General features: G+C 44.1%; 1 protein-coding gene and 1 non-coding gene across 3 annotated transcripts in view; both read left to right on the top strand.

The window, feature by feature from the left end:
- LOC126284341 (lysocardiolipin acyltransferase 1-like) overlaps positions 1–16286 on the top strand; it is a 297024-nt gene that overhangs the window by 42528 nt on the left and 238210 nt on the right. The window lies entirely within an intron of this gene.
- Trnat-ugu (transfer RNA threonine (anticodon UGU)) lies at positions 13925–13999 on the top strand. Its single transcript has one exon. It is a non-coding gene; the product is annotated as a tRNA-Thr (tRNA).

The following is a 16286-nucleotide window of genomic DNA, read 5'->3' as shown; positions in this document are numbered from 1 at the left end:
AGAGGATCACTTTTAACATATTCTATAAATGTATTTTTCACTGTTTTTCGTTGTAAATAAATGGTAAGCGCATTTCAGCTCTTCGTTTCTGTAATTTCACTGCATTTCCTTTATACTTGCATGCCCTACTTTTATCTGTGCCTCCGGGTATATAGTGTTCTGGACTGGGGCGCCCACTTCGATGAAACTCGCGCTGCCGCTGATGCAAGTTAATAAAGGCGACATGGTAGAATGCGTGGCTTCCAAGGTAGCACACACACAATGAGAGTAACACAAGATAGTGAACAGTAAAACATATTACTCAGCTTTGGCAACGCCTGTTACAGCAACTATGCCCCTTGCTGTGAAGCACTCTGGGAACAGTCAAGTCAGGTAACACGACCCCGGGGGCACAGAGGTGCTGGGAGGGCGGGCTTTTGTCTGCTGTGAGCTCAGTGCGCCGTACCGATCAACCTGATTTCGTGCAGAGCTAAGATTTCCGATCGGTAAAGGTCGTAGGAAGGCGCCATGTTTTCGTGGCTGTAATAGAAGACAGCTAATACACTCCTGGAAATGGAAAAAAGAACACATTGACACCGGTGTGTCAGACCCACCATACTTGCTCCGGACACTGCGAGAGGGCTGTACAAGCAATGATCACACGCACGGCACAGCGGACACACCAGGAATCGCGGTGTTGGCCGTCGAATGGCGCTAGCTGCGCAGCATTTGTGCACCGCCGCCGTCAGTGTCAGCCAGTTTGCCGTGGAATACGGAGCTCCATCGCAGTCCTTAACACTGGTAGCATGCCGCGACAGCGTGGACGTGAACCGTATGTGCAGTTGACGGACTTTGAGCGAGGGCGTATAGTGGGCATGCGGGAGGCCGGGTGGACGTACCGCCGAACTGCTCAACACGTGGGGCGTGAGGTCTCCACAGTACATCGATGTTGTCGCCAGTGGTCGGCGGAAGGTGCACGTGCCCGTCGACCTGGGACCGGACCGCAGCGACGCACGGATACACGCTAAGACCGTAGGATCCTACGCAGTGCCGTAGGGGACCGCACCGCCACTTCCCAGCAAATTAGGGACACTGTTGCTCCTGGGGTATCGGCGAGGACCATTCGCAACCGTATCCATGAAGCTGGGCTACAGTCCCGCATACCGTTAGGCCGTCTTCCGCTCACGCCCCAACATCGTGCAGCCCGCCTCCAGTGGTGTCGCGACAGGTGTGAATGGAGGGACGAATGGAGACGTGTCGTCTTCAGCGATGAGAGTCGCTTCTGCCTTGGTGCCAATGATGGTCGTATGCGTGTTTGGCGCCGTGCAGGTGAGCGCCACAATCAGGACTGCATACGACCGAGGCACACAGGGCCAACACCCGGCATCATGGTGTGGGGAGCGATCTCCTACACTGGCCGTACACCTCTGGTGATCGTCGAGGGGACACTGAATAGTGCACGGTACATCCAAACCGTCATCGAACCCATCGTTCTACCATTCCTAGACCGGCAAGGGAACTTGCTGTTCTAACAGGACAATGCACGTCCGCATGTATCCCGTGCCACCCAACGTGCTCTAGAAGGTGTAAGTCAACTACCCTGGCCAGCAAGATCTCCGGATCTGTCCCCCATTGAGCATGTTTGGGACTAGATGAAGCGTCGTCTCACGCGGTCTGCACGTCCAGCACGAACGCTGGTCCAACTGAGGCGCCAGGTGGAAATGGTATGGCAAGCCGTTCCACAGGACTACATCCAGCATCTCTACGATCGTCTCCATGGGAGAATAGCAGCCTGCATTGCTGCGAAAGGTGGATATACACTGTACTAATACCGACATTGTGCATGCTCTGTTGTCTGTGTCTACGTGCCTGTGGTTCTGTCAGTGTGATCATGTGATGTATCTGACCACAGGAATGTGTCAATAAAGTTTCCTCTTCCTGGGACAATGAATTCACGGTGTTCTTATTTCAATTTCCAGGAGTGTAGTATAGATAGACAATAAAACGAAGTAGAAAATTTTATTGTCAACTTATTTTCCAATCTTTTTCTGGCTTTAGTTTTTACAAAATCATCAATAAATACCGTTAAATCCAGACTTATTTTTGATTGTTATGAGTGCCAAATCCCGCAGTCGAATTTGACCCCCTAATATTCTTTAAATAATATTTGATTATTTTTAATTTGTTGAATGATATGTCGTATGTTGTAGAACTGACAGGAGTTATATAAAATAAAAAAAAATGCGGTAAGAACTTCCGTAATGTCGCATTCTAGCATTGCATATTTAGCGAGCGGTCCATGTCGCAGCATTATTAATAAATTGAAGTGAAAAACTAGGGCCTATTATACCAAAATATTTAGTTTGTAACTGACCGAAATTTTGTTATACAGTTGCTTCATCTACAATGAGCAAAAACGATGGTGTTACGAAATGACACTACTGACCATTAAAATTGCTACACCAAGAAGAAATGCAGATGATAAACGGGTATTCATTGGACAAATATACTAGAACTGACATATGATCACATTTGCACGCAATATGGCTGCATAGATCCTGAGAAATCAGTACCCAGAACAACCACTTCTGGCCGTAATAACGGCCTTGATACGCCTGGGCATTGTCAAACAGAGCTTGAATGGCGTGTACAGCGACAGCTGCCCATGCAGCTTCAACACGATACGACAGTTCATCAAGAGTAGTGACTGGCGTATTGTGACAAACCAGTTGCGCATCCACCATTGACCAGACATTTCAGTTGGTGAGAGATCTGGAGAATGTGCTGGCCAGGGCAGCAGTATAACACATTCTGTATCCAGAAAGGCCCGTACAGGACCAGCGACATGCAGTCGTGCATTATCCTGCTGAAATGTAGAGTTTCGCACGAATCGAATGAAGGGTGGAGCCACGGGTCGGAACACATCTGAAATGTAACGTCCACTGTTCAAAGTGCCGTTAATGCTAACAAGAGGTGACCCAGACGTGTAACCAATGGCACCCCATACCATCACTCAGGGTGATACGCCAGTATGGCGATGACGAATACACGCTTCCAACGTGCGTTTACCGCGATGTCGCCGGACACGGATACGACCATCATGATGCTGTAAACAGAACCTGGAGTCATCCGAAAAAATGTCGTTTTGCCATTCGTGCACCCAGGTTCGTCGTTGAGTACACCATCGCAGGCGCTCCTGTCTGTGATGCAGCGTCAAGGGTAACAGCAGCCATGGTCTCCAAGCTGATAGTACATTCTGCTGCAAACGTCGTTGAACTGTTCGTGCAGATGGTTGTTGTCTTGCAAACGTGCCCATCTGTTGACTCAGGGATCGAGACGTGGCTGCACGATCCGTTACAGCCATGTGGATAACATGCCTGTCATCTCGACTGCTAGTGATACGAGGTCGTTGGGATCCAGCACAGCGTTCCATATTACCCTCCTGAACCCACCGATTTCATATTCTGCTAACTGTCATTGGATCTCGACCAACGCGAGCAGCAGTTTCGCGATACGATAAACCGCAATCGCGATAGGCTACAATCCGACCTCTAGCAAAGTCGGAAACGTGATGGTACGCATTTCTCCTCCTTACACGAGGCATCACAACAACGTTTAACCAGGCGACGCCGGTCAACTGCTGTTTGTGTATGAGAAATCACTTGGAAACTTTCGTCATGTCAGCACGTTTTATGTGTCACCGGCGCCAACCTCGTGTGAATACTCTGAAAATCGAATCATTTGCATATCAGAGTATGTTCTTCCTGTCGGTTAAATTTCGCGTCTGTAGCACGTCATCTTCGTGGTGTAGCAATTTTAATATCCAGTAGTGTAAATATTTGACAGACCGCACTCATACCAGTAGGACGTGAATTTAACTGAGCTATTATTGTATCTTGTACATTTTCGAAATTAGTAACTTTATATACACTCATCATAAATTAAGGATAATTGCAGAATGTGGTGGCACTACACAAAACTGTCGCTAATACCAAAGGCGCTTAGGAAACACACACGACACAGATCTGTAGCTCCACGGCATTCGTGATAAGTTGAGAAAACCGCCCCGAAACATATGTACTACAAAACGCCACTCCTTCCTGCGCATGCACCACGACATCTGTATGTGATATTAACACTATGCACACGTATCCGGGACGCATAGCCAGTTGGCATACTCTGGATCAGTTGGTCGAGCAGCTGCTGGTGTATAGCCTCCCAGTGCCTGTCGGAGCTCCTGAAGTGTCCTAGGGGTTTGAAGAAGTGCAGCGATAAGTCGACCGGGAGCATCCAAGACCTGCTCGTTGGGGTTTAGGTCTGGAGAACAGGCAGGCCACTCCATTCGCCTGATATCTTCTGTTCCAAAGTATTCCTCCACGATGGCAGCTCGGTGGGACCGTGCGTTGTCAACCATCAGGAGGAAGGTGGGACCCACTGCACCCCTGAAAAAGCGGACATACTGGTGCAAAATGACGTCCCGATGCACCTGACCTGTTACAGTTCCTCTGTCAAAGACATGCAGGGGTGTGCGTGCACCAATCATAATCCCACCCCACACCATCAAACCACGACATACGTACAGGTCCCTTTCAAGGACATTAAGAGGTTGGTATTTGGTTCCTGATTGACGCCAGATGAAAAGCCGGGGAGAATCACTATTCAGACTACACCTGGACTCATCCGTGAACATAACCTGGAAGCACTGTTCCAACGACCATGTACTGTGTTCTTGACACCAGGCTTTACGGGCTCTCCTATGACTAGGGGTCAGTGGAATGCACCGTGCAGGTCTCCATGGTAATAAACCATGTCTGTTCAGTCGTTTGGAGACTGTGTGTCTGGAGACAACTGTTCCAGTGGCTGCGGTAAGGTCCCGAGCAAGGCAATCTTCAGTACTCCGTGGCCGTCTGCGGGCACTGATGTAAGATATCGCTATTCTTGTACTGTAGCGCCTGGACACGTTTCCTGTCTGCTGCAATCGTTGGCATAATCTTGAGATCACACTTTGTGGCACACGGAGGGCATGTGCTACGACGTGCTGTGTTTGACCAGCCTCCAGTCGCCCTAGTATTCTACCCATCATAACGTCATCAACATGTGTTCTTTGAACCATTCTCGACACACAGTCACCATTAGCACGTCTGAAAACGTCTGCACACTTACTCGCTGCACCGTACTCTGACATGCACCAGCACACATCTGCGTATGTCGACTGCTGCCACCGCCACCGTGCGACGACCGCAGGTCAAATGCACCACATGGTCATACCCCGAGGTGATATAAACCCTCAAAACGCCCACCAGAGCATTGTTTCACTATGTATCAGCATTACACTTAATTTATGAGTGTGTATTTCTCCTCTGTTTAAGAAAACGTGGTTAGAAGCTAGCCCATCAAAATGTCTTTTACTTTTCTTTTACCGCTTTTTGGCGGAAATTGCAATTTCTCATATTTTTTGCAGTTTCACTGGGTTTATAGTTGAACGATTCGAGATCACTTCTATAAAATATCAGTATTTTAAAATACCTGCTAAAGCTTTACTTACCTCGTCCAAAATCGATATCGCGTTTTTGTAAAATTTTAGATGCATAACTGATGTCATTCAATATTTGGTGCATGAATTCACAAAGAAATGCGAACTCGAAATTTAGCATTTTGGTTTTAATACCTTCTACTTCACTACCCTCATCTTTAATGGACCTCTTTAGTACTATTTCTCATAATGCCTTGCTTGTATAAGAATACGAAGTTTTATTGCAGATATCGCACTTTGTAATCTGATTTAATTTTTTAGACCGGTTTCTTATTCGCCAGTGAATTTTGACACTAAAGCTCAATGCTGTTTCCGAAAAAACCGTGAACTCTTGCATTATTACGAAAAAAATCAGTACTTACACACCACTTTTCCCACTGGCTCCATCATAACCTTGACCCAGCCACACAGTTTTTTAAATCAATATTTTTGTCAATAAAAAATAAATTAGTCACCTGCTTGACTAAATCTGCTGTGTCATGTTTGATGATTGCATAAAGCCCTGGATATAATTCTATTACTACCGTATAGATTGGTTGTCCATTTTACGATCTGGTTATTAGCGCATATCTCAGAAGAATACTTAGCTGATCTACCTTCGATATATCCTGTTTAGCGTCCATAATGATGGCAGAAAACGGTGACGCTCTAAATTGTTCTAGCAGCTTATTTTATGGTTTGTTTCATGAGCACTCAATAATTTCATTTTGAATTGTTGGACTCATATCTTGTAGGTTCTAAAAACAAAAAGGTGTGATTTTAAAAATGTTTTCAAATGTAAGCAATTGAAAAAGTAAACAAAAAATAGTGAAAATGATTAGCTTTGGGCATATCCATAACCTGCCGCAAAATGTGATCATACAGAGCGAAAAGCTCCCAGCCGACAGAAAACTCATGTGGTAGTCTTCCTCCTGAATTAAGTCTTCTTGATGTTCTCTGAAATCCAATTAACTTTTTGCTAGAGTAAGTATGATATCAGGTAACCGTTTAAGAACCATTTTCCAAAAGGACGCTTCTTTGCTGCTCTGGATTAGCCGAGCGGTCTGGGCGATGCAGTCATGGACTGTGCCGCTGGTCCCGGCGGAGGTTCGAGTCCTCTCTCGGGCAAGGGTGTGTGTGTGTGTGTGTGTGTGTGTGTGTGTGTGTGTCCTTAGGATAATTTACGTTAAGTAGTGTGTAAGCTTAGGGACTGATGACCTTAGCAGTTAAGTCCCATAAGATTTCACTCATATTTGAACATTTTTTTTGACGCTTCTTTACTAATTTCATTCTTTTACCAAACTTTGTACACAGCACATGCTTCCGTATGACCACTCGAGAAACTGTTCTTTAATTCTTTCTTTAATGCTTTCAGTCCCGGTTACTCGTACAACATACATTATTCCTTTGTGATGAAAAGAACTACCAAGGTTGACAATAGGCAGCATCTAGAATTTCGGAATAATACAGCCAAAAACGATTAACTGATCCATACGTAGAAACTGAAACATAGTACGATGTTGAAAAACAGGTTTTGTTCTGGTGTGGATCTTTAAAAAATGGTCCAGAAGGTTGTAACGGTCCAGTGCCAAGAATTAGACGTTTTTCATTATCACTCAGTGTCTTGTTCGTGAAGTTCCCAAGTCATAGAAAGTTCCCAAGTCATAGGAAGTTCCCAAGTCATAGGAAGTTCCCAAGTCATAGGAAGTTCCCAAGTCATAGGAAGTTCCCAAGTCATAGGAAGTTTCATTTACCTTTTCGAAGAGTGTACAGGTCGGTGGTTCTTTCCCTGTTTGGTGTGCGATGCAGATGTCGTCGCAAGATCGGTGCGTCGTCGTGGTCGGCGGTGTTTCTAACTGCAGTTATTGTCAGATCATCTTCAGTCGGCTTCCCAACAAGTAGAACGTTATCTGAGCCACAATCAACACAAATGTTTTGATCGAAAGTACTTGTAGAAGGCAGAGTGAAACATTTGTCAATTCTGGTCAATTTCTGTTTGATGTCTTCTTTTTCCTGCCGTTGTTTTCGCCTGAACGCCCCACTGGGTTTCTTTTTTATATCCACGTCTTTAGTTCACTTCAACAAACACTTTGCAAACCAAACAAACAATACGAATGCTTGGTCACCTCTATGTGCTCGAGTCGGATACTCGCCTCGCTGGCTCGTTGTTTACGTGGAGCTTAGAGCACACACCGTATCGAGTAAACTCAAGTAAGGTGATGATAACAGAAGCTGTGCTGTAATGTCGCCGATAAGACCGAAAACTGTCGCAACCGCGCAAATGTTACCGGCACATTTGCGATGGCTGGCCATCCGTGCCAGGCTAACTCATGACTAGTCAACACCTGCAGATAATTTGCAGAAGCGACGACCGACAGAGAAACAACAAAACAGCAATTGCTGATTAAAATACGGTAAAACTTCCGAAATACGCACTTTAACAGCTAGGTGGAAAGCATACGTTAGTTCAGAAAAAGAGCAGATAAAAAAAGGAATCCACTGAAGGCAATACTTGCTGTCATTAACTCATCCGATACTCTTTCAAGTCTCTCGATATGTGAATCCGGTGGATAGAGCCACATAGGTCGCCACGGAGCTGATATTTGCTACACTGGTGACGAGCCGATCACTACCACAATCCACAAAACCATCATAGACCGAGACCCACATTTTCTCTTCTTATTTCATGAAATTCAGAGTGCAGTTGGTTACAAGTATCTATGATAAAGCATCATTCGCTGAGGGGAATTCCCTACACTGACATTTGAGTTACCAAGCTTAATGCCGTATATTGCTTGTCTTCTACGATGTGGCCCCTCGCTGCCGCGCAGCATTGTTGCCACAGTATATATCAAATGGTTCAAATGGCTCTGAGCACTATGGGACTCAACTGCTGTGGTCATTAGTCCCCTAGAGCTTAGAACTACTTGAACCTAACTAACCTAAGGACATCACACACATCCATGCCCGAGGCAGGATTCGAACCTGCGACCGTAGCAATCGCACGGTTCCGGACTGCGCACCTAGAACCGCGAGACCACCGCGGCCGGCTCCACAGTATATAACTTTTTCCAACCAGACAGAGTAAAAAACACTAAAAAAATGTCTTAAAGGAACTAGATTCTAAATTTTTATTCAGAAGCATAGAAATGACAAGGAAACGCCGCTCACTCCAGATATAGACTACGCAAATAACATTTTTTACTAAAATTACCTAAAACTGGATAAGAATATCGTCTTCATCATTATCGCCACCGTCCTCACGGGAAACAGAAGCTGCAGTAGAAGTTGATGGTCTCGATTTATATGCTTCAGTTTTCCTAATTGTTCTGAGAACTGACTCAGAAGATATGAAATTATGGCAGCACCGATTCTTTCTGCGAAAACCTGCACGAATCCCTAATATGGTGTCAACGATTTTTACCCCACACGCTGCCCTCCAATACTAAATTGGTGATCCCTTGATGCCTCGGAACATGTCCTACCAACCGATCCCTTCTTCTAGTCAAGCTGTGCCACAAATTCCTGTTCTCCACAATTCATGCTGTATGGTTAATTAAATTGGTTATTTGGTGCACAATGTAAGAAAATGGTCAGATAAATTAGCATTTCCAATTACTCCAATACCGGACTAATCGCACGTATTAAATTTTGCGTCTCCTTTCACGTAATAGCTGTAGATGAGAAGCTGATAATTACGTAGCATTAATATACAATGATATGGCCTGGTTTTGAAATAAATAGACCAGACATATGTTAAACGAATTCAGAATATTGTTAGCTAATGGAACACTAATGTGTTGATGGTTACACGACGGTAGTTGCAGAAAGAAAGACAGCACAAAACATCAAGGCTCCTCCCCGCAGCTCCCCGAAAATGGCAGAGGCTGCGCCTTCGTTTACTTATAAGCGATCTTATTACTGTAAATTATTTATTACTAGCGGACTCTTTCGTCCCCTTTGTCATCACATGTATTTCAAACTTTACATGTAAAAGAGAGAAAAACGAAAACTGGATATGGGGTCTTTCTTTCCTGTCGGCCTTTGTCCCGCTTCAACGCGGGGTCCGACGTATTACAAAGGATTTGGCAGTGTAGGTTGCAGAGGCTGGCCGTATGCCCTTCCTGCCGTCAGCCCGAACCCCCCGGAACGGAATGCGAGCACCGCAGCTGTCTGCGTGTAGCTTAAGCCATGAAATAGTGCAAGCGTTTTCAGATGTCTCCGAGTCGTGTAACTGAGGCGGTACGTGGGGACCAGCCCGGTATTCACCCAGCAGGATGTGGAAAACCGCCTAAAAACCACATCCAGGCTGGCCGGCAGACATCGCAGATATTTATAGGCGCTTGCAGAATGTCTACGAAGATCTGGCCGTGAGCAAAAGCACGGTGAGTCGTTGGGTGAGGCGTTAGCACCCTCAGGAAACTAAAGAAATGACGTCAGCGAGATCGTCACAAAGGAAATGCAAACGAACTTCTCCTTCTCCATGGCAACGCAAGGACTCTCACATGTACGCGCAACCAAGAGAAGATCACAAAACTTCATCGGACCGACTATCCTGTCATCCTACTGCTCGCATCTTCCAACTTTAATCAGTTTGGCCCCCTGAAGGATCTGTTCCGCGGCAAGCAGTGCGTGGATGATGCGCAGGTTATTGATTTTGCATGCGAGCATATAGATAGGCCCTTCCAGTAAGGTGGCAGAAGGCGATCGCATTGTACGGGGATTACGTTGAAAAATAGGGGTTTGTAGTAGCCAAAAGAGGTGGAATAATACGGTGTACTGGAATCTGCATTATGGCGGAGCCGTAGCTTTTTGGGGGCGCTCCAAGTTACCACAGACTAGACACAAACCAGACCCGTGCATGTAAAGTAAAACCCCTCCAGGTTACCACTTCTATAAGATGATGAATAATCCTACTCTAATAGGCCACAAATTTGTCCATCAAACATACCTTTCCCATAAAACTTACGAGTACGACTGATGTTACACCATTCTCAAAGATTATAAGAAATTTCCTTTACTTTAAAATGGGGAAAATCAATGTTATTATTGTTACGACGTCATTTTTCAGTCTGGTTACTGACTTTTTACACGATATCGTTTCTTTTTCCGAGTTTTTCTTCTTATACTCAGCGTTTGCTATAGACGAGCAATAAATCTGGTCTCCAGCAGTGCAGCGATGTGGCAAAAAGACGAGGGATAGCGCAATGCACGTACACAGACTGCTGTAGTATCGCGTACATAAACGTATAAAAAGGGAGTGGCATTGGCACAGCTGTATTCAGGTGATTCACGTGAAAGGTTTCCGACGTGATTATGGCCGGACGATGGTAATTAACAAACTTTGAGCTTGACGCTTGGGACATTCCATTTCGGAAATCGTTAGGGAATTCAACATTCCGAGATCCACTGTGTCAGCTGTGTGCAGAGAATACCAAATTTCAGACATTACCTCTCAGAACGTGTAAGTAGGCTGTTTAGGTTTTTATGTTGGTAACGCCACGTAGCGCTCTGTATGAAAATCATTGACTGTGCTGTGTGCAGTCTGTGGTTGGTTGGACTCATTTTTGGAATATTCTCTTGTGTAGTGTTGAGCAGTAAGATCAGCGTGTAGCGTTGCGCAGTTGGAGGTGAGCCGCCAGCAGTGGTGTATGTGGGGACAGAGATGCCAGAGTTTTGAGAGCGGACGATATGATGGTGTGTCCGTCAGAAAGAGGAAATTTGTAAGAGTGGATATCATGAACTGAAATATGATGACTTTTGAACATTATTAAGGTAAATACATTGTTTGTTCCCTATCAACATCTTTCATTTGCTAACTATGCCTATCAGTAGTTAGTGCCTTCCGTAGTTTGAATCTTTTATTTAGCTGGCAGTAGTGGCGCTCGCTGTATTGCAGTAGTTCGAGTAACGAAGATTTTTGTAAGGTAAGTGATTCGTGAAAGGTATAAGTTATTGTTAGTCGGGGCCATTCTTTTGTAGGGATTATTGCAAGTCAGTTTGCGTTGCACTAAAAAATAAAAAAAATAAAAATATTGTGTCAGTTTATTGATGATCAGAATAAGTAAGGAGAGGTCAGACTGCGTTGCGCTAAAAAGAAATATTGTGTCAGTTTATTGTTTATCAGAATAAGTAAGGAGAGAAATGTCTGAGTACGGTCAGTTTTACTCAGCTGTCTTTGTATCAAATAACGTAGAAGTTTACCAGCATAGTAATTTATAGTTTTTCTAAGGGGACGTTTCAAACGGACAAAGTAGCGGCCGACAGCCTCCGCTTAACGACCGAGAGGAGCAGCGTTTTGACGTTAATGAGATACGGCAGCAGACAACCGTTGCGCGTGGCTTTGTGAACAGCGGGACTTGGCCAGCAGCGCCTCTCCTGGACCCGTGATCATATCGGTTGGAGCCTAGGCGATTGGGAAACCGTGGCCTGGTGGGAAGAGTCCCGACTTCAGCTGGTAGGAACTAATGGTAGGTTTCCAGTGTGACACAGACCCGAGGAAGCTGTGGACTCAAGTTGTCAACAAGTCGCTGTGCACACTGGCGGTGGTTCCATATCGGTGTGCGCTGTTTACATCGAATGGAGGTGATTCTCTGGTCCAACTGAACCGGTTATTGACTGGAAATGGTTGTGTTTGGCTGCTTGGAGACCATTTGCAGCCTTTCATGGACTTCGTATTCACAAGCAACCATGTCATGTCACTGGGCCACACTTGTTCGCTACTGGCTTGAGTAACATTCTGGACAATTAGAGAGAATGCTTTGGCCACCCATCTCGCCCGACATGGAGACCATCGAACATTTAAGGGAGATAATCCAGAAGTGCACAGCGTCCTGTCCCGGCAACACTTTCTCAACATTATGGCAACGTGGCTCAGTATTCTCCATGCGACTGCCAACGACTTGAGTGCATGCCACGTTGAGTTGCAGCACTGCGCTGAACATAAGGAGATCCGACACGGTGTTAGCAGGTGTCCGATGACTCAGTGTAGGGCCAAGTAGAGTTCCCACGGGAGAAAGTGTTGCAGAACGACTTCGATCTTGGGCAAAGGCTGCTTCACGTTATGTTCGTACCACTTCCGTAGAATAAAATTTTTGATGCTCACATGAAATAAGAGTTTAGGGGTGTATTTTTAGCACTTTTTAATTTTTTAATGACATCTACTAATATATTCAAGTTTCAGTATATAGTATATATTGTCTATAACACCGTCTTCTGTTTAACAACGCCATGTGCATCTACATGCCTACTATGCAATTCACGTTTATGTACCTAGCGGTGGGTATATTGAACCACTTTCACGCTATTTCTCTGCCGTTCCTCTCTCGAACAGCGTGCCGGAAAAACGGACACGTGAATCTCAGTGCCAGCTCTGATTTCTCATACTTTATTACAATGATTACTTTTCCTTGTGTAAGTCGATGCCAACAAAATATTTGCGCAGTCGGAGGAGAAAGTTGGAGAAGGAAATTTCATGAAAAGATGTCGCTGCAACGGAAAACGCCTTTGTCTAATGATTGCCATCCCATCTCGCGTATCTGCATCTACATGGATACTCTGCAAATCACATTTAAGTGCCTGGCAGAGGGTTCATAGAACCACCTTCACAATTCTCTATTATTCCAATCTCGTATAGCGCGCGGAAAGACTGAACACCTATACCTTTCCTTACGAGCTCTAATTCCTCCCTATGTAGGTCGGTGTCAACAAAATATTTTCGCATCCGGAGGAGAAAGTTGGTGATCGAAAATTAGTGAGAAGATTCCGTCGCAACAAAAAACGCCTTTGTTTTAATGATTCCCAGCTCAAATTCTGTATCATTTCTGTGACACTCTCTCCCATATTTCGCAATAATACAAAACGTACTGCCTTTCTTTGAACTTTTTCGATGTACTTCGTCAGTCCTATCTGGTAAGGATCCCACACCGCGCAGCAGTATTCTAAAAGAGGACGGACAAGCGTACTGTAGGCGGTCTCCTTAGAAGGTCTGTATCATATGCGTGACCGTGTCTTCTTATTTCGCGATAACTTTTTCGATGTCCGTCAATTGTATCTGGTAACGATCCCATACCGCGCAGCAGTACTCTAGTAGAGGGCAGTCTCTTGAGTGGATAACTTGCATATTCTAAGTGTACTACCAATAAAACGCAGTCTTTGATTGGCATTATCCACCACATTATTCATGAGAACGTTCCAAATTAAGTTATATATAGTTAAGGCTCACCGGCCACTTCACCATCTTCTTCTTCTTCTTTTTCTTCTGTGTGAATGCACAAATAGTGCCCGAACTCCTAAGGAAATCGGCAACGCGCCGCGAGTAGTGAGTATAATGGGCGGAGGCACTACTTATGTAGTGCGGGACAATACGTTGAGAATGTGGGTTTCGCGGGAGGCGTGCCAGAGATCAATCCCTGCAGTCACGCTATCCTCTGCGTCCTCGGTGGCTTAGTTGGATAGAGCGTCTGCCATGTAAGCAGGAGATCCCGGGTTCGAGTCCCGGTCAGGGCACACATTTTCATCTGTCCCTGTTGACGTATGTTAACGCCTTAAGCAGCTAAGGGTGTTCATTTCATTGCAATTCCAAATTAAGTTGTTCCTGATTGTTATTCCTAGCTACAATGTATGTTTAAGCCCTTAGATTTGTGTGATTTATCGTAAAATCGAAAGTTGACGCATTCCTTGTAGTATTCGTGGTATATAGGCCTAAAGTTGGCGGATGCGCCTTACAAATGTCCTACATTTCACTGTCGTCGAGGAAGAGGCAGCCTCCGATAAATCCCTGGCTTCGTGTTGTGGGGAAGAGCTATCCAAACAGCAGGCACCTTCCGCGCTGTCACAAACCGTGACGTGTCCGGCGTGTATGGTATGAGTGACTATCGTGTTGGCGTTTCCTGCGTCACAAGGAACACCCATACTGACAGTTAAGAACTGATACGTGTCCCTTTTGTATGTATTTTATATGTTTTGCCCAATCGTCTTCTGAAAGCCTACAGGTATTTAGGAGAAACCCTGTTCATTTCTGAACATTTAAAGAAAGTTGGCAATCTTTGCCCTTGTTTGAAATCTTATGAAGAACTGACCGACTCACTGGCTCATCATCGCCCAGCCCAAACCACTAAGGACACAATCTCGAAAATTCCAGAAAGCGTTGATCTTATAGTGTAGCCGCCGTTTCAGAATGGCTTTTTCGATATTCCATCGCTAAGGGGCTAAATAGTGGCTTAAAGGATTTTTAAAATTATGTCGCTATTCAGGCGTTTGAAGCTAGACCTACCGAAATTGATATTTTGTTTCTCAGTCAGAATTAAAGAAATCACAATTTCAGAGTTTTTAGAAATATAGCTGCTATGGGGGTGAATTTTTTTAAAGCTTCATCTATGAAAACTGGTTTTGGACTTCGTGGTTACAAGTAAAAAATTGCGTTTTTCAATGTTTTTTTGGAAATTCAACCAATTAGGCGATGAAATGTTTTATGAAATATTTCATTATGAAGCATATTTACAGTTAAATCTATGAAAATTTGTACTTGGCTTTTCCATTACAAATTTTAAAAAAAATTCATTCTGGAAATATTTTTAAAGCTAAATCTATGAAAATTGATATTTGGCTTCTTAGTTAGAAACGAAAAAAATACGTGTTTCAGTGTTTTTGGAAATTCAGCCCCTAAGGGGGTGAAATAGGGCCAGACTGATTCACTAACTCATCATTGCCGAGCACAAACCACTAAGAATAGAAACTAGAAATTTGTAGAGTGTGTGGAACATATATTGGAGGCATCGTTTAAAGAAGGGTGTGTTAGAAATTCCACTCGTAAGGAGAAGAAACAGGAGATGAATGTCTTTTTGAAAATATGTCGTTTTAAGGCAATTTTCAAGCTACAACCATGAAAATGTGTATTTGGTTTCTCAAATAAAAAACACAGGTTTCAGCATGTCTGGAAATTCAACCGTTATTTGGGGTAAAATAGAGAGTGAAAGTATTTTTCAAAATAAATGGTTATTAAAGTATTAAAGCATTTTAAAGCTATGACTATAAGAAGTGGTATTTGACTCCTTGGTTAGAAATAAAATATGCGTGTTTCAGTGTTTTTTGGAAATGAAATCCCTAAGGGAGTGAAATATGGGATGAAAAGTTTTATGAAATTATTTCAATATGAAAGCATTTTCAAAGCTAAGTCTATGAAAATTTGTATTTGGCTTCTCTGTTAGAAATAAATAAATATACGTGTTTCACTGTTCTTGGAAATTCAGCCCCTAACGGGCTGAAATAGGGGATTTAAATTTTTAAGAAAATATTTAGTTATATTTAAAAAAAATTTAAAACTAAATCTATGAGGAGTGGTGTTTCACTTCTAGATTAGATACAAAGAAATTTGTATAGGGAGGCGAAGTTTCTATGGAGAACGCAAAAGGCCCGAACGACAAAGGATTCCAGCTACCAAATTCGCTTCTTGGTCAGAAGTACTTCCGAAAAATAACACGCTTCTATGGCCTTCATTGTCGTGAAATGTTAAACAAGTGTTACAATTTGCGAACAGCATTAAAATTCAGTTTTAAAAAAAAGAATGTGTGCAGACCGTACGAGCGAAGCAGAGGGCGCTCAGCTAGTCATAGATAACAGTTATAGACAAATGTATCATCTGCGAAAAGTTCGAGTCTGCTACTGATATTGTCTGCATGGTCAGTATGAGTCCCAACGCGCTTCTACGTCCATCGATGAAACTCCATCCGAGATAACATGGTGCGTCCTTGCTGCCAAGAAATCCTCAATCTGCTTGCAAATTTCGCTCGATATC

This window comes from Schistocerca gregaria, chromosome 8 (assembly GCF_023897955.1).
Source record: "Schistocerca gregaria isolate iqSchGreg1 chromosome 8, iqSchGreg1.2, whole genome shotgun sequence".
In the NCBI taxonomy this organism is placed as follows: domain Eukaryota; kingdom Metazoa; phylum Arthropoda; class Insecta; order Orthoptera; family Acrididae; genus Schistocerca; species Schistocerca gregaria.
This window is presented reverse-complemented; position numbering and strand designations above follow the sequence as displayed.